Genomic DNA, 19,255 nt, shown 5'->3' with positions numbered 1-19,255 from the left:
TTTATCCTCTATAATTTGTTATATGTACATATTTACTTCAATCTTCTATCAATCTTCTATTGCTCACCACTTATCTATATACCTATTTTTAGTTTGCCATTTATTGCTTCAATATATCTATCTGTTCTATTACCAATCTATCATCTGTTATCTATGTATGCATTATTTACTTATGCAACCAAGAGTCTATCTATCATCTATAATAACTCTACTGTCTATTATCTATTTCAGCTATTATCTATCAATTATCTGTTCTATCTATCTATCTATCAACTATCTACTATATATCCTGTCAATTTCTATCTCATCTGTCTATCTATGCATATATATCTGTCTATTCTTTTATCTATATTTTATCTATCTATATCTATATCTCTATCTATCATCTATCTTGTCTGTCTATACATATATATTGATCTATATCTATCTATTTATATCTATCATATTGCATCTATCTATCTATCTATCTATCTATCTATCTATCTATCTATCTATCTCCATCTCTCTGTCTTTCTACTTACCTATTACAATTCTCATTGTTATCCTCTTCTTACTGATTCTTGAATGCCCTGATTAATCCAGGTAGAAGGACATGCTGTCCAAAAGGGGCCAATGGAAGATGTAAATTTCTGCTATAGCATGTAACAGAATCTGTTGTCATAATGACAGCTAATCAACACATACCTTTCCCTCACCCAGCCTGAAGAAACAGTGCTGAACCACGGGCTCCAGAATGCTCATTTACTTTGAAAGAAATATATGAGGAAGCAGCATTGTAGCTTATCTTGTTGTGACTGCAGCTTGAATCAAGGAGGGGAAATGAATGTCTATACTGCTGTGGGGAGAAAGTCTGTGGCTGTTGTCCTCAGTGTCACCTGACTCAAAAACAGGAAGGCCATGGTGGGGGGGGCTAAGGAGAGCCAGGTGTGGTGGTGTGGTGGGGATTTTCCCTGAAGTCAGTGGTTAATGAAGGGAAGGGCTAGCCTTTGCTTCCTAAAGAGCTGAGGGAGAGTCCACAGAAGGTCATTTTCTGTTGTTTTAAACATGGGCACATTGACCCAGTCCAAAGCTTTCTGAAAAGAGAAAAAGAGGTCACCATCCTTACTGAAGGATCTGCCATCTCCTGGGGCAAGCCATGTCACCCTTTGTGCTTTCTGCTCCCAGCAGAGAGAAACAGGAAGGCAGGGAGGGGTTGACATGAGTACCTTCAATGCTCCCTTCTAATAAAGAGCCATATATTTGTCCTGAACAGTCATTTTTTTCCCCTTAGCACTAAAGTAATACCAGGACTCTCATTGCTCCCAAAACTGCTGACTAAAATCTTCCAACAATGTGTCTCCCTGGCATTCCTTAACCCTATTGATGATAATAAAGTCTCATAAATCTAGGGAAATCTTTAATTATGCCTTCAGAACATGACGCTATGACAGTGACACAGTTGTAAAGGGCACATTCAAAATTAGCTCTGTGTATACTTTATGAATATGGAAAAGAGTAACAGTGGCTATAGTTAAGGCTGAGAGACAAAAAAAATCATGTATTTGTGCTCATTGTTACTATCATCCTTCGACTGATTTCTTTTCTAAGAAATCAAAAAATTGTTAGAAGACTCCGCAATTTTATTAAAGCCCACAGCCTCAGCTCTGTGGATGATGAAATGGCAAGCTGAAAGAGAGAAAGATATGACACAGTGCTCTTTGACCTACAAGTAGGTTCTTTGTATTAAGTGTGTGCATGTATGCATGCATGCATGCATGCATGCATGCATGTGTGTGTGTGCATGCACATGGTAGCATGAAATATCTCCAAGAGGAGTGAACACTGTACAGTTGAGGAAGCCTTGTCAAAACCCAAGAGGTTTCCACTCCAGTGATTCTGGGATTCCAACCCTCTTCTCCCCCTACTTCTCCATTTGCTATGTATCCTCCATCTCCACAATTTATTTTTATTTTTATTTTTATTTTTTTTATATTTTTTTGAGACAGGGTTTCTCTGTTTAGCCCTGGCTGTCCTGGAACTCACTCTGTAGACCAGGCTGGCCTCGAACTCAGAGATCCGCCTGCCTCTGCCTCCCAAGTGCTGGGATTAAAGGCGTGCGCCACCACTGCCCGGCTACAATTTATTTTTATCTTCAGCCAATGCATATGTTTTTACTTGTATGAACTATGTGGAGAAAGTTCTTCTATTTTGCTAATTAAATTCCATCTTTCCCTCAAAACTCAGTGGGTAAGCTAGTCAGTGACAGGAGTAAGGGGAGGGTATTGCATAGAGCTCTGTTGTTTTCTGGGTACCATCAGAGGCATTTGAGATGGAGCAACTGATAGACGAAGAGGGCTGTGTCACCCTCATTTATCACAGTCCCTGATGGATGTCAGCCTGTGTGTCCACAAAGACCAAATGTGGGTAACTATGTTAAGCAAAAAGTCATGTGAGGGGAAAGGTCAGATGTGTTCTGTTAGCATTTAATAAAGTTTTTCAAATACTTAAGGAAGGCTGCTCACTGAGATTCTCCATGCTTACCCCTTGTTGAGCCTCAGGATACATTCTTTTGACATGGGGTCACCTTCTCCAGCCTTTGGATGAAGTTAGAAGTCAGAGACACAACTCTAAGATGGTAAACATGAACCCAGTGTGGTGTCATGGCACTCAAGAGGCTTAGGCAAGAGGATCCAGAGTTCATGGCCAACCTGGGCTATATCATTAGGTCAAGGCTAATGTAGGTTATATACTGAGACCATGCCCCAGAGTAACCCCACTTAAAAGTTTTTAAATATTAATAACATTATGCTGCATGTATTTATTAGAACTTTTATCCATTAGGCATCTTCTTTTGTAGTGCTAGGGATGGAACTCAGGGCAAATATACTAACTAGACAAGTGCCCTACCCCTGGAACATACCCTCAGTCCCTCATTACTGGTTTCTAGACAAGTCTAAGTATTTGTTTGCTTAGAGTTAGATTAAAAAAAATAAAAACAACAACAACAACAATAAAAAGACTCTCATTATACCGCTCAGCCTGGCCTCGAATCTTCTGATTTCCTTACCTGCTGATGGAACTATAGATATTGGCCACCACGCCCAGATAAGATTGCTTCTAGATTTAGCAGAGATGAATAAAGTGGCCATGGCCATTTGTGCACAAGTCTTTCCAAGGTGTATACTTTAGTTTCTCTTGAATGGACTTGCCAGCACCAGGGAAAGATGTGTGGTCCATTCTATGCAAAATTGCCTAAGTGCTTTCCAAAATGGCTGCATCTGGTTTTTTTGTTTTGTTTTGTTTTGTTTTAAGCCTACAGCACCCGGTATTCCCAGACGGTCTCCCATCCAAGTACTAACCAGGTCCAACCCTGCTTAGCTTCCGAGATCAGACAAGATCGGGCGCATTCAGGGTGGTATGGCCGTAGACATTTGTTTATGTCTGACCAGTAATGTCTGCTATTCACTCAGTCCACAGATGATATGGAACAGCTGGGCTTCTCAGTTCTAAGCATTCTAGTAAGGATGCACAGCTCCCCAGGTGAGGGTTCCCTTCCCAGCCTCCTGGTACTCATGGACATGGATCACTTTTTCATGTGTCTGTTAGGCATTCAGACATCTTCCTCTCTTCATGATCTAGATTTAACTCTCTACCTTCCTTTCTTTCTTTCTCCCTTCCTTTCCTTCCTTCTTTTCCTCCTTTCTATGTGACATAAAAGCATATGTGGGATTATCTAGGTGAGAGGAAGGCATCCATAAAAAGCATGGACAAAAAGGTTATGGGGCAGGATATAAATTCAAACAAAATACAATAAAATATTTTCATCAAGATGCTATAATGAAGTTTATTATTTGTGCATGAACCACAAAATTAATTTATTTTTTTTAAATCCAAACATCTCCCTCTGTGATGTGTGGCTCATTTGTCTACTATTTCAAGTGAATTGCCTTCATTGCTCCTAGACCAATTTTTCCATTATGTATAATTGCAAAGAATTTTTCTATCCATTTCTAATAGTGAATTTGAACAGGTTTGTCTTTATTTTTTGTGAATGGCTGTGCATCTGCATGTATGTTCATGTGCTACATGTATGCAATAACCACAGAGGCCAGAAGAGGGTATCAGATAATCTGTGTAACTGGAATTACATGTTGGTTCTATGAACCAAACCTAGGTCCTCTGTAAGATAATTCAGTCCTCTTAATCCCATAGTCTATATTTTTATTAACTAACATATTTTAGTTCACTAGAAACACATGGAGCAATTCACATGGTCAAAACTATAAGCAAAGTAGAATAGTGTTTCACACTAAGAAACTCACACATAACCTCTAGGGATCAGTGGCACGCTCTCTAACACAATAATTCTTTACAACCTGCACATATTTGTACATATCTGTGGGGTACAGTACAATATAGAAAATAAAATAATTGTATCAAAGAGATGTCTTCTGTTTCTTACTATTAATGCACAATGGCCAGGACTCAGAACCAGGCTCAGTATCCACTAATGGATACATGAAGCCTTGATAATTAATATCATGGATTATAACTAGCCATGACAAGAATGAAGTCTATTTGTCTCTATCAAAGTGTATGGAATCAGAGGGCATCATTGCAGCTTTGATCAAGGGAATACCACACAAATGGAATTATATCATATGGACTAACTTCTCTCAACAGCTATAGACTTGCACAATCTGAAGTGAGTATAAACACTTCAGTCTTTTGTATTGCTGAGTAATATTCCATTATACTAACTCATAGTTAACTGTAGAATTTTTTCAAGAGAAGATTTTAATTTGGATCAAATCATGAATTTATGTTACAGTTTGTATTCTTTAAATATTTATTTTTGAATATTTTTAATTATATTTGTATTGGTGTGGGGTATGTGGATGTATAATATACACAAAGGACATAGAAGTTGGACCCCTTGGAACTGAAGTTACAGATTATTACCAGTGCCTGATGTGAGCCCTAGGAAGCAAACTCAGGTCCCCTGGAATAACAGTACATGATTTTCACCACTGAGCCATCTTTCCAGCCTCAGTTTGTGTTTTTATGTCATGTCTAAGACATGCCTAAATATCTAATGGTCAATGATAAATTCTCTTTTGTTCATTTATAAGATTTCTTTAATCTGAGCCTTTGTAATTAAATCTATAACATGACACAAATTAATTTATGTGTGTGGTATAGAGTAGCTAATGAGATAACACATTTTTAAAAATATTTGTTTACATTTTAATTATGTATATATGCGAGTATCTGTGGGGGATGTATGTGCACATGAGAGCCAGATGAAGGTGTCAGGTACCTTGGAGCTAGAGTTATATATGTAGATGTAGAGATTAGGAATCAAAACTGTGTCCTCTGGAGGATCAGCCAGTGCTCTTAACTGGTGAGCTATCTCACCATCCCCAAATTACACATTTTCAATATGTCAATCTTAGCATCAGCTATCTTGCCCTGTCTCATTAAATTATCTCATAGTCTTGTTTTGTTTTGGCAAAATCGGCTTGGTGCATCCATTTCTGTCCTCTGCTTTCAGTTCACATGAACACACACACACAAACCTTTTTGACTATGGCAATTTTGAAGACAATCTTAAAATGGGATAAGATAAATCATCTAACAGTGTTCTCACTTAATATTGTTTTGATTATTCTAATTTCTTTGATTTTATACTTAAGAATCTGTTTATCAATGAAAACCAGTCTGTTGGGACTCATTTTTGGACAATATTGAGACACTGTAGGAAAATAAAATGCCAGGACAATAGTGCATTTCCCAATCCATGAACATGGTCCACCTTTGTGTTTGCTTCCATCTTTCATTTCCATGACTCCTTTATTATAGTTTCAGCATCACACAATTATTCTTCATTTTATTTTACTTGTATAGTGCTTTTAACTTACATTTTCCATTTGCTCCTCTGTAATATGTTTTTAGACATAACTCTGATTCTTGTAACCCTGCTAAACTCACTTACAGCCTACAAACTGTAATATTACTTTTATACTTCTATGTGTTCAATTCTTAATCTGTATATATTTATACACAATTATATATATGTGTATATACATATACATACATATATATATATATATATATATATATATATATATATATATATACTCTGTAACTTTAATTTTTCAAAGTTACAAAGTAAACTTCTTTTATGCTCCTGTGTAAGTTGTATGCCAGTGAATCCTCCATGTGCTTCACATACTACAGAATAGTTCAGGATCATATTTTATGAATTCCCATGACATCACATTGATTGATAACAGTCTTCAAATCATTCTTTGGTGTCCACCTCCTTTCTCCATTGCTGAAAGCAAGTTGTTTACCTCTCCTTCTCCAATTCTAGATATGTCTATTTCTCCTTCTGGGTAGAAGTTTTCCTTCTGAATCTACAGCCTTCCTTATCACACTCTCATGCATTTATTATTCCTATCTCTCTTCATGAATGACCACCGTGTAACCCTGAAATGACCTTTTAGAGCTTGTATCCTTTACTTAAAATTTGTGCACCTAATGTAATAGGGCCATGCTATATTTTTTTTGCTCACTGCCGGTATGGTACTGATTCTCCCATTCTTACATTTAAAGTGTCTCTTTATATTATGAGTGTTTCTCTTGTGATAACATATAATTATACTTTGCTTCTTTTCTGCATCTCAAAATCAGTATAAAGTCTGAAATGACAGGAACTTAACTGACATGATAGTAAAGATGGGGGAACAGGGCAGAAAAAGAGCCCAAGAAATCTCTAAGAGATGCATGTTTATGACTTTGGAAGACCTTGGCAGGAGTTACAATTGCTGGAATAAAGAATGGGAACCAGATAGAGATTCTAGGGTATGTGGTGTCCAGTTTGCCTTTCTGTTGTTCTGATAAAGTTCTGACAACTGCAGCACAGGCAGAAAGAGGTTTATTTCATGTTAAAACTCTCAGGTTGTTTTCTACCTCAGAGGGAAGTCAGGGCAGGAACCTGCTCAAGCAGAGACCACAGAGGAACTCTGCTTACTGGCTGGCTTCCTCTGGCTTTCTGGGCTACTTATATGGTTCGGGGTTACCTGCCTAGGGGTGGTCCCACCCACAGTGGGCTAGGCGCTCTCATATCAATCAACCATCAAGGTAATTCCTCCACAGACAAGCTTACAGGCCAACTTGATGGAGGTAATTCCTCTGTGGATGTTTCTTAAGAAACATAAGAAATATTTATTCACCTCAGTCAGGAAGGCAACAATAGAACAGAGAAAAGATTTGGTCCATGTCCATCTTGGAGAACCTATGCGTTCATTGTACTAACTAACAGAAGCATGGTGGACTCAAAGGCAGCCATCCTGCCTGGAAGTGCCCCAGAGCAACGCTTTGGCAGCCATCCCATTAAGAGTCAAGTCTGTGCACTTGTAACTCTTAATCTGCACCAAATACATTATCAAAATGTCTCTTCCCAGGTTGCTGCTTACTACTTATGTAACCTAGGGAGGAATGAGCCTTGTGAGTGTCAAGAGCAAGGGTGTGTTCCATGGGCCTGGCCTCTCCTGATGGTCTTTTATATAGGATCACAGATGCTCTGATTAAACACAGTGGTCATGCCCACACAGGGGAAGCATCTATCTAACAACACTAGGAGACTCGATCCAAAAGATAAGTAAAAACAAGACATGTTGCAAAAACAATGTTGGGGATCCAAAAGAGAACATAAGTCAAAGGGAGAGCTTCTGCATCTAAGACCAGAAAGAAAAACTACTAGGTACAAAAACTATACTATGGTAGAAGTCCCCATGTGTGATATTCTGGAGACCAGGGCTGGGCCAGGAAAGAAAGTAGACAGTCCACCAGAACAAGCAGGCAGAGCAAGAAGGAGGAAGAAACTCTGCAGAAGAATGAAAAAGAATGACACAGCTCTCAACCTGTGGGCCATGATCCCAACAACTCTTTTACAGCAATCCTGCAAATCTGATACTTACATTACAATTACAGTTATAAAGTAGAGACAAAATAAGTAGTGGTTGTAGGTCACCACAACAAAAGGGATGATATTAAAGGGACACAGCATTAGGAAGGTTGAGAAACACTGTGCTAAGAGACCTGAAGGTGGTCTTAGAGATAGGCATGGTGGGTAAAGAAGGAGCACCTGACTTGAAGATATCCTAGTTTAAATAAAGAAGGCTGGAGAGATGGCTCAGAGGTTCAGAGCACTGGCTTTTCTTCCAGAGGTCCTGAGTTCAATTCCCAGCAAGCACGTGGTGACTCACAACCATCTATACTGGAATTTGATGCCCTCTTCTGGCCTGCAGGTATGCATGCACTGTATAGTAAGTAAGTAAGAAAGTAAGTAAGTAAGTAATAAAGTTTTATATGTTCTAAAAAGGAATTATAAGAAAAAAAACAGAAAGAAACACCCATTAAGAATGGAGCAACCGTGGAGATGATGTAAAACACACACCGTGGAGATTACCACGAGGGAAGAGTCTCTGAAAAATGTGTTCCTTTCTTCTGCCCTTTCTCCCTCCCTTCCTTCCTTCTCTTCATCTTTCCTCCTGTTCTCCCTCTTTCCCCTCTCTTCTCTCTCATCTTTTCTTCCTTCCCCATTCCTTCCTCCTTTTCTTCCTTTTTCCCTCCATCCCTCCATCTATCTACCCACCTTCTCTCCCTCCTTCCCTCCCTCCATCTTTTCTATCTTTTCTCCATCCTCCTTTCTCCCTCCCTTTTGTTTTTCCTTACTCCTTCCCCTTCTATCTTTTTACCTTTTGTCCCACTCCCTCCTCTTCCTCTCTCCCCTCCCTACTTCCTCCTCCTCAGCAGAAGGAACAGCAGAAGTCTCCTTCCCCACTTCCTCCTTTCTTCCTCTTCAGGTTACTTTCCAGGGACTTCTTGCCCCACCCCCTTCCTCTTCTCCCTCCATTGCTAGGACTCAAAGGGTGGGGTGTGAGGGAAAGTGAAGTTCAAAGTGTGTAAATTCCAAATGGCAGCTACATCATTCTGTGTTGCAGACTCCACTCCCACAGGGGTCTCTGTACTTATCCAACAGGGCGAGGCTGTCACTGAGCTTCTTTGCTTTAATAATGGAGAAGGCATTACAGAGAATATGGACTCTTCCATGCTGTAACTTTGCCATATATGACCATGTGTTTGAAAGAGTACTTTTTCCAACTTCTAGGCTGCCTGTGCATCTGCCCCGGTGCTTCTTTTCTGTAGGCTGCAAGAGCAGAACCCTATGATATGCTAGGGTCCACAAGATGGTCTGCATCTTTGTACCACACATCACAATCTCTTCCGGTGTGAGACAATAGCCCTCTGTCACCATAGAACACTGTGCACCAGGCAGACAAAGCTAAAATGGGCATCAGAAGAGCCTGACATTTGGGGTTCTGCCCTGACACAGCCTTGAGTGAGGAGGTTCTGAGAGTGGAGTTTGGAGCCTCAGTGTTCAGCAAGGCTTAGACTCTGCAGCTGCTTCCTGCGGAGGTCTAGGAGGTGCACAGCCAAGAGCCTTTCCAGAGCACTCTGTCCTCATTGTTTCTGAACACAATTGCCCTTTCACAGTGAATAGCAGTCACTATTCAGTACACTTTGGGCTAAGTGCCTCATACTTGCTCTCTGTGTAACTCTCACAATAAGCCCACGATGCCTAGATTGTTATGATGGATCATTTACACGTGTGAAAGCCTGGACTCAGAGCATCCTAGGGATTCTCAGCTTTTGGGGGAGTTTCTTTCCCTTCCCCTTTCTTTACTCAGTCCTGCATACAGATGGCCCTGTCTCTGAGCTGGCTCCAAGATGCCCCATCCATATTCCTTGATGCGTCTCCCTTCTTCCAAGGGCACTGACATGCTGGCCTGAGTCCTCTGGAATGCAGAATAGAGAATCAGTAAGTTCTTCTCATGGCAAATCAGGCAGTGAAGTTTTCTTTCCTTTTTGGCCTCACACTGAGTTCTGCATGGAGCCTGCTTCACTCAGAAGTTGCAAGTGGCTATGAGAATAACCTGTAGATAGCTGTTGGTTTCAGCACATCATTGCCAAGCCAAAAGAGAAGGAAAACAGCCAGACCTGCATTCCAGGCAGACCCAGCCCAGAAAGAGCACTGTGCTTATTGTTCCCACTAGACCACCATCTTGTCTTTGGTTCCCGAGTACAAAGAAACATACCAGACAATGTATGCTGTATTTTCGAATATACTTCCAGTACATGGCCTAGGAAATTCATGAGTTTGGAAATTAGGTCCAGGGGCCTTTAAAGATTAATCAAGTTGTGTTCTTATCTTGGTAATACTCTAACAAGACACATGTATAGGTGGATTAAAAGGCAGGTTGGTGATTAGAGGGATGGATGGATAAACAGATGACATATAATTGGATAGATAGGTAAGTGGATAGATAGATGGGTAACTGGCTGGCTGGCTGGCTGGATAGATGGATGGGTGTATGGACAGGTGGTTGGATAGATGAATTTCACATGATTGAATAGGTAGGTAAATGGATGGATGGATGGATGGATGGATGGATGGATGGATGGGTGGGTGGGTGGGTGGATGGATGGATGGGTAGATGGATGAATGGATAGATGAATACATGGGTATAAGGACCAGTAGTTGGATGAACTGACACATGGATGAATGGATAGATGGACTGAGGAATTTGACTCATTACACAAATTCTAACATAGTCAAGACCAGAGCAAAGAGGTAATAAGAGCATGCTTTGCTCACAGGGGTCAGAAATCCTAGCAAGGGTGAGCCAGGCATTCATAATCTTAGAGAAGATCATCACCATTGTCTTGGAAACACCTTCAACTTTCTTGTATTCCCTTCTCTAATGAGAATATGAGGGCATGACAGAGATCAGACTGCAGTATTCTTTATGAACAGCATTCTGACACTGAGCTCCATGGCAGAACATTGTCTTAGTGTGGGGCAGTCCCTAGGTTTGACACACAGCACTGTAGTACTGAGGAAAGGAAAATGGTCACTTGGTAATGGCCACTTCATGGCAATCCGGGATCAAGAAGGCATAGCTCTTTGGTCTCTCTTGGTGTAAGATTTTCCATTTTCAATAGGCATTCATAGAGCACAGACAAAAGGGCTGCAGAATGAGAGGATCCAAGAGATATACTCATCTTCTATGGATTTCAGGGCTGGGAAGCATATGAGTCACTCAGATAACATCTGTTCTATTACAACAGTTTGATGTTACAGAAAAAAGCAGATCGGGAAGTGCCCTAGATTTCTGTGTTAGTTTCTTTACCTGTGACCAAATACCTGACAGGAACAACTTAAGTGAGGGAGGATTTGACCCATGATTTCAGAGGGCTCAATCGATGGTCTCTTGCTCTGTGCACTTACACAGAGGTCACTTGCAGCACAGGCTGCTCCTTGCTTCCTGGTGAATGGGATACAAACAGGGTGGGGGTGCTGTCACTCAGCTGGCTTTCTGCTTTACCTCTTTTTCCCATCTGGACCCCCAGTCTGCTGGGTCATGTCACTCAGGTGTCCTAGATTTTGGGAACATTTCTCTCTCAATTAATCTTCTCTGAAATCACTATCATGACTGTACTCAGTATACAGCACTGAACTCCCAGATGTTCCCAAATCCAATCAAGTTGACAGTGAAGGTGAACCATCTAGCCATTGGTCCATCCATCCTCCCATCGACCTATCATCTACCCCATGTTTATCCAGCCACTAACCCACTTACCCATTTATCCATTCACTCACTCACCTACCCATCTACCATCCATTCATTTAACCACCTATCCATCTGTCCATTCAATGAAGATTAACCATCACGATGTCCTTTTTTAAAGTTCTTTAAATCTTTGAAACATTTACCAACACCAATTTTTCAAAATTACAGGAATTTCCCTTTAAGACTAGCAAGAAAGAATAGGGGAAAAAAAGTCAATCTGAAAAGTTCCAAGCAGAAGCCCAGAGCAGGCAAGAGACCGTTATTGCTGGTGCTTGTCATCAGCTGTGGAATCATTAACACGAAATACCTTTTGATGAATGCATTGAAGAAAGTGATTATATATTAAAGTATAAAAGTCTCTTCCCGCATCATTTAAATTACTTTACAATGCTGATTAAAATAACAGAACATTATAGCTTGCTTAGCTAAACATTATATTTCCAAATCCATTTTCAATTGTTTCCCTTCAATTTGAACAATTTTTGAGCAATTTTATTGCTATTCATACCTGCTTGATTTTTTTATTAGAAATTAAAGTACACACTTTTTTTTTTTATCAATGTTGCAAAGAATGGTAATGTTTAACCCTTTTATGCCAGTCCAAATCTCAAAAGAAAAGATGGGTTTTTTTCCTCTCCCTTCTCTGGGGCTTTGAGAATGTTTTGTAGAAATTCTTATTAGACCTGGGCTTCAGTTCGATGGTAGAGTAGTTGCCTAGCATACACAAAGTCTGAGGCTCCATGTCCAGCAGCCCACACCCATACACACACACATACACACACACACACACACACACACACACACACACACACACAGAGAGAGAGAGAGAGAGGGGTCTCAGTCATGAAGGTGGAGACCTGAGTTCAAAACCTGATATCTTGCACCCACTAAGAAAGCTGGGCACAGTGCCACATGTTTTTAAGCACAGCTCTGGGAAGGCAAAATGAGGTGGGTTCCTGGGGTTTTTTTTTAGATGAGTTCCAGGCCAGTGAAAGACCTTATCTTTAAAAACTAGGTACTGCATGAAGGATAACACCCAAGGCTGTCTTCTGGCCTCTACACACATATGAACACACATGCACACACACTCAAATGCACACAGAAGTACCACAGAATAAAGAAAGCAAGCTTGGGGCCTCAGTAGGCCCCTAGATATATCCTAGTCTAAGGGGAGGCTCAGACTCACACAGGAGGCTTAGCATGCTTAATATCACATAGGCATTTTGTGATAAAACCATGTATTAAGTCACCTGACTCCCATTTTGGATTTACTATTGAGACTACAAGAAACCTGCTGTTGCAAGTCCCCAGAGACTAACTGGTTGATCAAACAGGGAGAGGAATAGTGATGCACTTTGGTGCATGGTCCTCATGCTTTAGATGGCTGGCTCTGGCTAAGGCTCATGCAACAATAAAGGGAAGAATCTGTTTCATCCACAAACAACATCTGAGCAAAACAACCAGGTTAACTAAATAGTGCAGGGCAAGCAATCATGACACCAAGCAAGTCATGGAGCCTTCTCTGTCCATCCCTCAGCTTCACCCTCAGAGGCAAGTTTAAATCTTCTCAGAGAGAATGCCATACTTTCCCATGTACACTAGACAAATGAGTGTGTGGGTCTTCCCATCATGGTGACGGGGGTAGAGGAAGGGAATACATGGGTGCCAAGCAATAGAATCCAATGCTGGGCCACATGAGAGGGGTATGGATGAGTTGAGGGGATTAACAGGAAGGCACAGCAAGGGGTCTAGGGAAAGGGAGTTAGGAAGCCTCAGGGCTTTGAGCTGTAGAACCCCGAGTACCTATTCTAATATCCTCCTGGGTTGAGCCAGCTCCAGGCTTTGTCAGCCACTCTTATCATTCACAATCCTAGGAAAGAGTCCAGCTGGCTTGGCTTGTATAGTGTGCCTGCCGTTTTGACAAGTATGGTGGTTTAAATGAGAAATGCCCCCCATAAGCTCAGGCATTTGAACACGTGGTCCCCAGTGGGTGCTGTTTGAGGAAGGTTAGAGGTACAGCCTTGCTGGAAGAAGTCCATCACTGGGGGTGGGCTTTGAGAATACATAGCCACACTCTGTTTTTGGCACATTCTCTACTTGCTGCTATACCTTTGCCCCATGATGGATTCTTCTCCCTCTGCAATCAGAAACCCAAATAAACTTTTCCGTCTCTAAGTTGCCTTGGTCATGGTGTCTATCAGAGTAACAGAAAAGTAACAAGGAAGATGTTGGAACTCCGCAACACACTTTGCTAACTATACATATATAGAGAGTGTGATGTGTCAAGGTGGTAATACCTGTCAAGGAGAGAGGGTTTGTAAGTGGAGAACTTATGCCCAACATAGACCTGAAGCATTCCTAAAGATAGGGTTGGCAGGGGAGTTAGAACATAGGATCAGAGCAGCCGGCACTGTGCCAGGCCTGGAGGGCTCTCCTCCATGGTGTCTGCTGCAGCTGGTTTTACACAGACCCAGCTTGAGTACAGACTACAATAAGCCCTGGATGGGCTTATGCTGGATCCTGACCCACAGCCAGGCACTCACTCTTTATCTGACAACAATCATTACTGCATGCAGGCTTATCCATTGCCACTGCCTCCACTTAGCAATGTATTCAGCCCCACCAAAGACTTGGTGATGATAGGGATGCAGACTCAGCAACAGATTAAGGCTTAGGAGGATAACCTGGAAATGGGGGAAATTCCCTAAAGACAGGTGCCAGTTGGGATTCTTACCAAGCAGGGGACATGACTAGGGACTTTAAGACCCAAAGATTGCTGCACGGCAGGTCCACAGCCACTGATGAAGTTCCTAGCAATGTTCCAATGGACCTACCAGCCCAGAGGTACTGACCTGTGTGAAAAGCTTGTGGAAAGCTGACATGAAACACTCAAAGGAAGTTATTAGATTACCCAAATGTGAGTACTGACTTGGAAGACCAATGAGAGAAGCAACAAGAATAAAGAAAAATGAGCCTAACTCAGGACTCAAGGAGTTCTGAAGAAGTAACCAAGATTGACTAGACCCTGGCTATTGCTGGGCACTGTGCTGGAGAAGCAGGGGAGAGTAGAAACCAGAAGGTTTGAACCCTGGTCCCCCAATTCTATGTGACTTCAGTGTCCTAACCTCTCATAAGAGGGATGCCAGAAGTATCATGTGTGTATTGGTGTACCAAATGCCCAAGGGAATATACTAAAGGCTGGACATGTTCTGATGAACTCTGTAGTCAAGTGTTAAATATCATTACTATGGCCATACTGATTGTCAAGCCCTCATGCCTTGTTTCATTCACTCCTGAGGATCTGAAGCAGCATGAGGATAGTGTCATGGAGAGAGCAGGGTGGAGGCTAAGCCTGAGAGTGTATATAGTTAATTCAAGGATAAGAGGAAGAAACCATGTTGGTCAACCAGTTGGGATCCATGAGTTACAATAAATTACTCCTGAATTCTATGAAGCCTAAGTGTTGGGTTTTCTGTGGTGTAATTCACAGATGCTGTTCTCTTAGGCACACAGAATCATCCTAATACCACAGTGTTGTGATAGAGTCTTTGGAGGACTATCTAGCCTTCTCTGCCCTCTTCTCTCCATTTAGCAGTAAAGCCACTATAAAGGTGGGTGCCACATAGCCAATTCAGCAGAGGGTTCACGGTTTGAAACAGAAAAGTGGAGGGTATGGCTGTGTGTTGATCCACTTCTCATCATTAAGATAAAATCTAAGTCTGAGTAACATAAAGAAAAGCAGTTTGCTAACATGGTGAGAGCTTTGGCAAGAGTCTCTTGGCTACCTGCTCTGAGGGTGAATGACATCATGGTTGCAGCATGAGCTGAAGGGGGAGATCTCATGAGGGGGCAAGACTAAACTCAGTCATATATAGCAACATGCTTTCTTCAGAACTGCCATGGTCTGAGCACTCCTAATCCCTTCCAAGGGCAGCATCCCCAAGGACTGAACCAAGTTCCCCTAGAGACTACAGATAGATAGATAGATAGATAGATAGATAGATAGATAGATAGATAGATAGATAGATAGATAGTTCTCGATGTTAAACTTGGGTTTCCATGCCTATAAGACAAACTGTCAAATGAGGCATCCTTACATCTCCTGTAAACCATACCTCTTAAAGACCTAAGTTATAGCATGAGATCTTTTGGGGAATCTACCCAGATCAATGGAGATTGATAAGGTGGGTCACATGAAAGCAACTTGTATGGATGAGGTGCAAGGATAAAAGTAGTAGGACACAAATTTTAAGGATGATTCATCTCAGAATCTACCTGCAGTAGGTAGACTAAAGAAAAGGGGTCCAGAGCAGGAGACTGTGAAACTCCTATGAGGATTCACCTGTCCAATGCCCTAAGCCAGCAAACAAGTGCAGGAGAGATTGAGTCAGCTCAGTGGGTCAAGGATGGAGGCTGGTCTAATACAGTGGTGGGGGAAGGAGCTTAAAGGAACATTCACTCATACAATGTTGACAAAGACTTTATGTTTAAAAACACCACATTGTTCCCTTCTTGAAATGAGGGCTTGTTCCCCTCTTGGCTTAGTTAGTCCTTCCTCATCCATGGGACTTCAGCTTAAGAATATAAGGGCATCCTTTCCTCCCATGAGACTAAATGGACTTTAGCCAAGCACCAGCCTGGGTAGGTGATAGGGAAACCAAGAGCACATAAGGAGAGCATCCACTTGTGAGGTCTGACTGACAAAGGCTCATCCAGGCAGAGAGAGGCAAGGACTTATGGTGGATGAGTAATTGAGGGTGCAGTCAAGGTGCCTCTCTCCAAAGCCACAGGTGTCAGCAGGACAATGGAGTCTCTGGCTCTTTTTTTCTCTGTGCCTCAGGGAGCTGCAATAGCTCCAGCAGCAAAGCCTGGAATACATCCCATGAGCTACTAAGGGTTAATTCTTCAGCAGGAAATCACTGAGAGGTTTTGATGGTCCAACAGTACCAAGGAGGAAAGCCACTCAGTGAAGGGCAGGTATCCCTAGAAGCCCACACTGCTCTCCTCCCTGACAAACACCAACAAGTTACAGACACATAATTTGAAAGCAAACAGCCTTAAGTACTGTGGCATTCTACTTAGGCTTGAATTTACATTTAAAAATATTATTCAACTAATTAAAATGGAATTAAGTGAATACAATGCTGAGTATGTACGCCTTAGCATAAAAAGTTGTTAAATATATCATGCTCCGCTTTGTGAACTGGCAGCAGATTTTAGCAATGTTTAATTGTAAGGAATCGTCATGTACTACTTAATTGCATAACTAGGTGGAACATAAAAATCACAATTACATGAATTATATTAAGTAAAATATGTTAAAATAGTTTGTTTTTCGATGGTGGAATTTTATGGACACTGTAATGAAACAGAAGCACATCTTTAATTACCTAATTATTGCTATTTTCAAAGTCCATTTACACCATAATTGTTCCTGTTTTCATAGTCCAAAGAGTCCTTGACAAAGAGACTCCCATAGGATCGAAAATAAGGATTCATTCTTCGGGCACCTCCCACTTGTGGGTCCTTCCGTCTCTCTAAAATCCCAGCGGCGTTCATCATCCATCCAACAGGCAGCTTGGAGATGGAGCTGAGGATCTTAGAAGGGTTCAGAAACAAGGGAGGGAGTGCGTACAGCCTCTATGCAGCCTCAAAGCAATGCATAGTCTGATTATGGGGTGACTCAGAACCACAGGAAAAGAATGGAACCACAGCCGGGCGCTAGAGAGTCCCACCAGCACCTTTGATTTTGGCAACTGGAAGGATCATTGGTGGAAGCAGGGAGTGGGGGGAATCTTAGGGTCAGGCTTAGAGAGCAGGTAGGGTGGGTCTCAGATGTGACTGGAGCTAAAAATGCCCCAACGAAAACGAACAGGGAGGAGCACACCGAGGAAGGTGCAGGAAGTGGGATGTAATGTAGAAGGGCTTACGAGGAAATGGGACAACCATTGTCAGAGTTAGACAGATACTGCACATCCAAAGGACGTGGGGAGGCTGAAGCCAGCCTGTGGCTGGGCATGCTCTGGCGGGGAGAGAGCAGTGGCTGAGAACCCAGTGTTCATTCGGCAGATGAGGCCCATGGCAGAACCAAACACACCAAGGGAAAGAAAGACAGTCTTATTGAAAAGGCATAAAATGAGGGTACTAGTTAGTTCATATTGTTGTTCGTCCTAAGGGGCTGCAAGCCCTTCAGCTCCTTGGGTCCTTTCTCTAGCTCCTTCATTGGGGACCCTGTGCTCAGTCCAATGGATGGCTGTGAGCCTCTACTTCTGTATTACTCGGGCACTGTCAAAGCATCTCAGGAGGGAGCTAAATCAGGCTCCTGCCAAACAGCACTTGCTGACATCCACAATAGTGTCTGGGTTTGATGATTGACTATCGAAAGGAATCCCTGGTGGAGCAGTCTCTGGATTGTCCTTCTTTCAGTCTCTGCTACATAGTTTGTCTCTGGATGGAGACAAACTCCTAGAAGATGGGTATTTTGTTCCCCCTTCTAAGAAGGAACGAAGCATCCACACTTTGGTCTTCCTTCTGCTTGAGGTTCTTGTGGTTTGTGAGTTGTATTTTAGGTATTCTGAGCTTCTGGGCTAATATCTACTTACCAGAGAGTGCCTGCCATGTGTGTGCTTTTGTGATTGGGTTACCTCACTCAGGATGATATTCTCCAGATCCATCCATTTCCCTAAGAATTTCATAAATTCATTGTTTTTAATAGCTGAATAGTACTTCATTGTGTAGATGTACCACATTTTCTGTATCCATTCCTCTGTTGAGGGACATCTGGGTTGTTTCCAGTTTCTGGCTATTATAAATAAGGCTGCTATGAACATAGTGGAGCATGTGTCCTTATTACGTGTTGGAGCGTCTTCTGGGTATATGCCCAGGAGTGATATAGCTGAGTCCTCTAGTAGTACTATGTCCAGTTTCCTGAGGAACTGCCAAACTGATTTCCAGAATGGTTGTACCAGTTTGCAATTCCACCAGTAACAAAGGAGTGTTCCTCTTTCTCCACAACCTCTCCAGCATCTGCTGTCACCTGAGTTTTTTATCTTAGCCAATCTGACTGGTGTGAAGTGGAAGCTCAGGGTTGTTTTAATTTGCATGTCCCTGATGACTAAGGATATTGAACATTTTTTTAGGTGCTTCTCAGCCATTTGGTATTCCTCAGTTGAGAATTCTTTGTTTAGCTCGGTACCCCATTTTTTAATAAGGTTATTTGTTTCTCTGGAGTCTAACTTCTTGAGATCTTTGTATATATTAGATATTAGCCCTCTATCAGATATAGGATAGAGCTTCCAGGAACTAAACCATCAGCCAAAGAGCACATATGGTGGGACTCGTGGCTCCAGCAGCATATGTATAGCAGACGATGGTCTAGTCGGTCATCAATGGGAAGAGAGGCTCTTGGTCTTATGAAGGTTTATGCCCCAGTGTAGGGGAATGCCAGGGCCAGGAAGTGGAAGAGGGTGGGTTGGTGAGCAGGGGGGGTGGGAAGAAACAGGGTTTGTTTTTTGTTTTTTGTTTTTGTTTTTGATATTTTTTCGGAGGGGTAACCAGAAGAGGAGATATCATTT

General features: G+C 41.9%; 1 long non-coding RNA gene and 1 other non-coding gene across 2 annotated transcripts in view; both read right to left on the bottom strand.

Annotated features, from left to right (window-relative positions):
* The window catches only part of LOC116102048, a 139,134-nt gene that overhangs the window by 115,037 nt on the left and 4,842 nt on the right, over nucleotides 1-19,255 (bottom strand). The gene's annotated exons all lie outside the window — the stretch shown is intronic.
* LOC116104363 lies at nucleotides 3,290-3,408 on the bottom strand. Its single transcript, XR_004123866.1, has one exon. It is a non-coding gene; the product is annotated as a 5S ribosomal RNA (ribosomal RNA).

Source organism: Mastomys coucha, unplaced genomic scaffold (assembly GCF_008632895.1).
Source record: "Mastomys coucha isolate ucsf_1 unplaced genomic scaffold, UCSF_Mcou_1 pScaffold21, whole genome shotgun sequence".
In the NCBI taxonomy this organism is placed as follows: domain Eukaryota; kingdom Metazoa; phylum Chordata; class Mammalia; order Rodentia; family Muridae; genus Mastomys; species Mastomys coucha.
This window is presented reverse-complemented; position numbering and strand designations above follow the sequence as displayed.